At 40.9% G+C, this 7,498-nt stretch overlaps 1 pseudogene; it reads left to right on the forward strand.

The window, feature by feature from the left end:
• The window catches only part of LOC119545148, a 30,243-nt pseudogene extending 24,386 nt beyond the window's left edge, over window positions 1-5,857 (forward strand).
• The last annotated feature ends 1,641 nt before the right edge of the window (window positions 5,858-7,498 follow it).

Genomic DNA, 7,498 nt, shown 5'->3' on the forward strand with positions numbered 1-7,498 from the left:
GAACACCAAGGTCTAGTTTCCTGAGATGTCAAAGGGGGAAAATAACAAAAAGATGTTAGTCCAGTACACGATCCTCAGAGGGGAAGAGGATTAGGAGAACAATATGGTGTCACTGACAGAAAACTATGGTTTTCTCTCTATGGTTCCTCATGCCTAGCTCAGGATGCCCTTCTTTTCCCACTGGATCCTCCAACTCAACTTGCCTCCATACGATATTCCTATGGCACAGTCTTGTTTTACTTTAGTACAAGACTGCTTTGACACCAGCCAGGTTTGTCCATGTGTTGTAATAGAGTAACACTCAAAAAGTGCTGTGAGAATTGGTGAGAAGAAAGGAATGCCAACTGGGCCTCCCTTAGCCTGCTAGGGAATTAGAAATAAACAACTGACTTGGAGAGTTGCATTAGCTAGTTCATACTATTACAATTTGTTTTAGTGAATTATCTTTCTTAGAACACCAAATGGTTCCCTAATGGCCTGAAAGATTTGAAACACTTCCAAAGCATTAACAGTTTTCTGTATTCGGTCCCCGGGAGGTCTTGACTTCAGACCTTAGGTTGGCCAACAGCCAGAATGTACCAACTTAGAATGACAGATTTGCAAACTCTGTAGTAACCCAAGTAGGTTAGTCTCAGAGGTCAAGATGTGGGTTCTGTCAACACTGTAAATTCAGACCTCTTGTGGACGTACAGCAAATGCACTGCACGGATATGAAGAATTTTCCCAGATATGCCTTCTTGTTATGTATTTTGAGCTTCCTTTGTTTTTCTGTATCCATTTTCAGTTCTAAAGGGATTCCTTCACCCTCTCTTAGATGACCATCAAAAATTGTATCTGGCACCCACTGGTGAAGTGATAGAGCAAAAAACTATATCCTTGCTGTCTACATAATGTCAGGGCAGTGGGGTAGTATCTCTAAATATTAATCCGTGTTCCTTCCCCATTCTGTGCCCACCAAATTCTTTCAGTTGTACCCTAAGGAGCCCTTCCCTCTCTGTAATCAAACAGATTTGAGATACCCACTGGGACAACACAAACAATGGCCAGGAATAACACAAGAGACAGAAAGAATTCTGAACTAGTTTTTTACTTACAGAGAATCTATAAACATCAAAGACTGTCCAAGGGGAGAGAAGTGGACAGAACCTCGATGACAGGAAAATAGAAATGGAGAAACTTGTCTCCTGAAGGAAATTCATTGTCAGGGGAACAGGAGAGAGCCACATGGAAGACTCAGCCCTGAACCGACCCTCTGTAGGATCCAGACAAGGCCACCAATCTCTCCCCACTGAGGGCCCAGATGGAAATGAAGATTGCCTGGAACCTTAGAAATCCTGTCCAGCACCCTCCCCCATTCACCTTGTGAACATGACTTGGTGTGACTGTGACATGGAATCACCAAGTCAGCACTATAAGGAAGCAATTTGAAGAACCCTCTGAGCTGAGACCAAGAGGAAACACATATTCTTCTTGACATTAGCAAATCCACAAAAGGAGGCACTTTCCAAATTCCAACTCTTGGGGGGAAGCCACAGTGCATTAACCCCCTGCTTTTTCTCCTCTCCTCTTTTCTCCTCTCTCTCTCTCTCTCTCTCTCTCTCTCACACACACACACACACACACACACACACACACAAATTCAAACTCAAAGAAAATTCTAGAATGAATAATCCTCAGTTTTCTTTGTCTATATTCCTTCAGCCCCATTTAGCCCCCCAAATATGTCTGCTTAAGGGGATCAAGATTAAATATTAATGTGCATACCTAATGCCTAGTTATTAAATTGTCACTAAGAGATTGCGGGTTCCCTTTATAAAACATGCTCCCTCGACAAAAGCATTTTTGTTAAGTTTCAATGGTAAAGTTAGCTGAGAAATCACAAATTGTATTTAAATCTCTTTTGCCAGTTGTTGGTGCCATGTAGGACCTCCAAAGAGAATTTACACCCTAATGTGAGCTTCACACTTAGCATATCACAGGAAGGATAAGAAACATTTTTAAAAAGTAAATTCAAAGCCATCTATGATATTTTACAGGAGCAGATTTAAAGTTAATAAGGTTGTCTAAATGTTTATGATCTAACAGTCCTAGCTCTGTCACTATTTAATTTCATAAAAACCTAGCCATTTATGAAAGTTCTCAAGATCTCAGTTTTCCTCCTCTTTAAAATGAAGAGGTTAAGCAACATCATGCAGGATGTCTTTCTGACATGCTTTCATTATCTGTAAGGAAATTATTATATTTCCTATTCTCTTTCAGCTGCTCATTTTGAGGTGAATTTCATTTTTCTGAACTTTTAGAAAGCTTGGTTCCAGCAGCTTGTCCAATTTCACAGAGCTTCCTCTCCTATTGCGTCCATGTTGTGTTAAAACCTCAGGTGTCTCGTTTTGAGAGATTTTCACCCTCCATTCCATTCCCCACTGTGTCTGGGCCCCTTCTGTCTCTCTTACCCTTCCCCTGCTAACCTCACTCCCATCCCAGCGGCCTCTCCTCAGTGTAGGTCTTGTAATGGAAAGAAGCAACACTTGCTCAGTTTGAGATTAGTGGGAACTGGGCCTTCAGACCTCTGCAATCCCTCGCACTTAATCGCTATGCAAGAGGACCGAACCCTCCCAGTTTCAGCCACTGCTCTCAAATTCACTCACTTTGCTTCCCAGTGAATGACTGCAGGCACCTTGGGGATTCTCCTGTACTCAGATCCTTCACACTCCATGCTCTCCTCTCCCACATCCTCCCACATAGAAGCCAGCAGCACGCAGATCTTGTGGCTGTGGGAGGCTTATCCCCACCCACCTGCATTTTGAGATTCCTGGGGATACCTTGTGTGATGGGTTGAACTGTGTTCCCCCATAAACCGTGTCAATGTCCTAATTCCCAGTACCTGTGAATGGACCTTATTTCAAAATAGGATCTTTGCAGATGTAACCAAGTTAAGATGAGGTCATACTGGGTGAGGGTGGGCCCTCATCCAAAGTCTGGTGTCCTCAGAGGGAGGGGCACAAGCATGCAGAGAAGGGAGATGGATGGTCATGTGGAGATGGAGGCAGAGGCTGGGGTTCCACTCCACAAGCCACAAATACTGGGGACTGCTGGCAACCACAGGAGCTGCAAGAGGCAAGGAAGGATACTTCCCTGGTGACTTCAGAGAGAACACAGCCCTGCCTAAGACGTCTAGCCTCCAGAACTGTGAGAGAAGAAACCTCTGTTGTTTTAAGCACCCAGTTTTCTAGGAAACCTGCACCTTACCCACAAAGCTTAGTCTTTCTGGCATCTTCATGGTGCTGTATGCCTTAAGGCTCAAACATTTGCATGAGCATAAGATCTGAGGATCCCAGGGGAACACACACCAAGTCTGCAGATCAGTCCCTGAGGGGTAAAGATTCTCCAAGACCTATTCTCGTGGAGCTCTCTCCCACCAACCTGAGCTGATTTTGCTTCTACATTATTCTCAATGCCCAAGAAGTAACTAGAAGAAAAAGAAGAAAAAGTGGTTGCCTTTAGGGAAAGGGACTGCAGAGTGGTAACATGTCTCTTAATATGTACAAGTATTTTAAACTATGTGCCTATATCATATTAATAGAACCAACTATAAAAGAAACACTCATGCACTAGTTTCCATATGCACAGAGGTGTGTTTATATCTATAATCTAGACTCTGAGTCAAAACATCCTAATTGTTTTGAGAGCCCCTAAATGTTTCTCTGAACAAAACACTCTGCAGGTAGTCATATCAATGGGACAAGGCATGCATAAACATATAAGACCATGACATGTAAAGACTGAACATGATTTACTTGCACCAAAATATTTTCCTAAGTGTTACCAAAACATTATTCACCCTTGTCCAAATTCTACTATTAACTCATTCTGGGTCACTAGGTAAGTTGCTTACCCCTTCTAGGAGCCAAAATTTCCTTATGTATAACATTAAACCAATTTGAAAGATTTCTTCCAAAATCTGATGTTATTTCCGTCTTTGTAATTGTTTATCAGAATGGAGATTGAACGCTCTCTGAAGCCCCTCTCAGATCAAAAGTTCTAAGAGCCGACTCCGGGTGGGCGGGAGAAGCCCCTGCGAGCTCCCCGGTTCTGTGCAACCCCGGTCCCCACCCGCCGCCACCTCCTCCGCCCCCTGCCGCGGGAGAGCGGGACCCCGAGGACGCGCCGCCACCCCCATGGCTGCACCTGGGGCTGCCCGCGGGGACCCGCGTGCCGCGCCGCTCAGCTGCTCTCGCTTTCCCTTGGCTGAGCTGAAAATGTGTGTGCAAAATGCAAGTTCAGAGTAGAGGATATCTTTGCACTGCTTTGCTCTGTCCTCTATACCTGGATCATGAAGATATTTTTAAAATAATAATCTCTGGATTTTGCTTTCCTTGCGTCATGCGTTAGCAAATGCCGCAGAACATGAAGCTGGAGCAAAACATGCAGTCAAGTTACATGGAGGGAAAGAAGGGACTTTCACTCACTCAGAGAATGCAGTGGGTCCTAGGTAACCATAAAAAGCTCTCCCCGCTTCTTCGCCAAAAGAAAGCGGTTCTTAAATTGGAAAAGGCAATCAGACCCGTGGGAAAAGACGCTGGACTGTCTGATAAAGAGAAACTATTTCAGGTGCACACATTTGAAAATTTTCCAAAGGGAGCTGAATGAAAGTGGAAATTCAGTCTTTCAAGCTTCCCATGGACGCCAAAGAGCACTGCAGGGAGATTACAAAGATGTTGAACACAAGAAAGAAAGTAGCAGGCAGCGATGGGAGGCTTTGAAAGAAGCTACAATAAAGGAAGAGACAGAAATGTGGGACTTCTGGCAGCAGGAAAACATCAAAATCGAAGCCCTTTAAACTATGCAACATCAAAACAAAAGTTTATCTGTGCTTGATGAAATTCCTGAAGATGTAAGAAAGGCAGTAAATAGAGAAGATAGAAGAGCATGCTTTTGATGACAATAAATCAATGAAAAGAGTCTATTTTGAGGCCATTCTAAGGGTAGAAGAAGCAGCCAATTCCAATCAAACTATAACAAAATGGGAAGAAGATGATGATTTAGGTCTTTGTATGTTAACTGACTCTCAAAGCAACCAGTATATTTTGAGCAAGCCCAGAGATTCAACACTGCCATGCACAGATCACCACTTTATAAAGGACACTGTTGCCCTAGGAATGTTGTCTTTACCTGGCTGGCTATGCACAAGAATAGGATTGCCTAAAATGTTTGGTTATATTATTTGGTTTGGTTATATATTATACTTTTAGGACCATCAGGACTAAATCATATTAAGTCTATTGTACAAGTAGAGACGTTAGGAGAAATTAGTGTGTTCTTTACTCTTTTTTCTTGCTGGCTTAGAATTTTCTCCAGAAAAGCTGAGAAAGGTATGGAATATATCCTTGCATGGACCATTTTACATGACACTGATAATGATTGCATTTGGCTTATTATGGGGATGCTTCTTACAGATCAGACCCACTCAAAGTGTCTTTATCTCTATGTGTTTATCCTTCTCAAGCCACTGTTAGTGTCCACCCACCGTGAGTGTCACCTTGTGGTGATAAGGTGATACAGATGACAGCACTGTGCTTCTTGGTATGCTAGTGATATGAGATGCACAACTTGGATTATTCATAGCTGTCATGCCAACTCTTATACAAGCAGAAGCAAGTACATATTCTAGCAATATCATGGAAATATTTCAAGTACTGGTTTTGGTTGGTCAAATTCTCTTTTCGCTAGCTGCTGTTTTTCTTTTATATCTTGTCATAAAGACTTATCTCATAGGACCATATTATCGAAAGCTGCATTTGGAAAGTAAAGGGAACAAAGAAATCATTATTTTAGGAGTATCTGCTTTCATCTTCTTTAATGTTACCAATCACAAAGCTGTTAGATGCTTCCATGGAACTTGGCTGTTTTTTGGCTAGAATACTGATCTCTTCTCAAGGCCTCCTGGTTACTGAAGAGATTGTGTCTTATATTGAACCTATTTGGGACTTTATGGCTATCATTTTCTTTGCACCAATAGGGCTTCAGGTTTTTCCAACTTTTAGTAATACATGAACTCACTGTCTGGATGTTCCTTGCTTTGTCAGTGGTGATCTTGAAGCTTGTTTCGGTAGCTCTAGGCTTACCTCTCATTTTGCCAAAGACCAGCCAGTATATTGAATAGATTGCCTCCGTTGAGAGAGCCCAAGTAAGTGAGTTTCCTTTTATTTTGGGAAGTTCAGTGTGAAGCCCAGGAATCATTTCTCAAGACATCTACCTCCTTATATTAAGTGCAATACCCTTAATCTTTTACTTGCTCCAGTACTGTGGAGAGCTGCAATTATAAAATGTGTACCCAACCAGAAAGACGATCAAGTATCTGACAACAGAATCAATAAGACTGATATAATAAATGATTTTGAGGGAGTGGGGGGAAATACCTCTGTAAAAGAAAGCAGAAATTTCAGTAAATATACATTCCTCTGAGCTTTATAAATTGGGAACAAAATAACACTATAGCAAAGGGTTGGTGTCTTCATATTTGCCCAGCTTGTACCAAATACACTTGGTCATATTTTAGAATCTTCCAGAATAATTTATTTGGGGTCAGTTGATTATGCACAGGAAAAATGTAATATTGCATTTTACAAATAGCCTTGCTATTTTGCCTGGATGTGCCTTTTTTCTGAAACTAATATTAACTTTCTACTGTTAATTCATCAGTTCATGATTTTTTGATAAGGAAGAAAAAAATACAAAGCTTTTTTTATTTATGTTACAGCTTTAGAGTTGTAATCTGTTGGTCAAATATTTCTTATTAAAATATTTCCATGATGCTAGATTTTAATTCTGGTAGTGAGTTTGGAAACTTAATTTTAATCCTGAAAACCTGTTTTCTAAAATGAGATGACTATCTTATAGACGTCTATTTGCTTTTTATTATAAGCTTTAAACAAAACACTTCAGTGTCAATTTTTATTAAGTATAACATTCTTTTGAAATATGTGATTTTGAATTCAAGAAAATGCATTCTTCAATAAAGATCATTTATGTTCAAAAAAAAAGTTCTAAGAGCTGAGTGAAAGATTTATCTCAGAATCAAATGTGTGTTTGCATCTCTTTTGCAATGACTATTCCGCTTGTGTGCAATGCCATGACCTTCCCTTCTATTTCCTAGAGCCCCATGATACAAAACAGTCCTCATTTCAGGACATGGTGCAATTCACTCCTTGATCTCAAGAAAAGATTCTAAAGAGAGACACAATACAGAAAGAACCATGGGATCCGCAGATGGCTCATAAAACATAAACTGAGTCACTAACACAGAACAAGCAGTGGACAGAGAGAAGCAGCTTGAGGTTAGAGGTTTAACAATTTTTTTTAGAAAAACCAAGAACCACATCTAAGACTGCATTTGCCACTGATGTTTCTTTACTGATATCACATTGGGGCGTTTGAAAACCATCGGTATTTACAACTTCAGTAAATACTAAAATTCAGTATTCTAAATAATTCGAAGGAA

The sequence above is a fragment of the Choloepus didactylus genome, chromosome 10, assembly GCF_015220235.1.
Source record: "Choloepus didactylus isolate mChoDid1 chromosome 10, mChoDid1.pri, whole genome shotgun sequence".
NCBI lineage: Eukaryota > Metazoa > Chordata > Mammalia > Pilosa > Megalonychidae > Choloepus > Choloepus didactylus.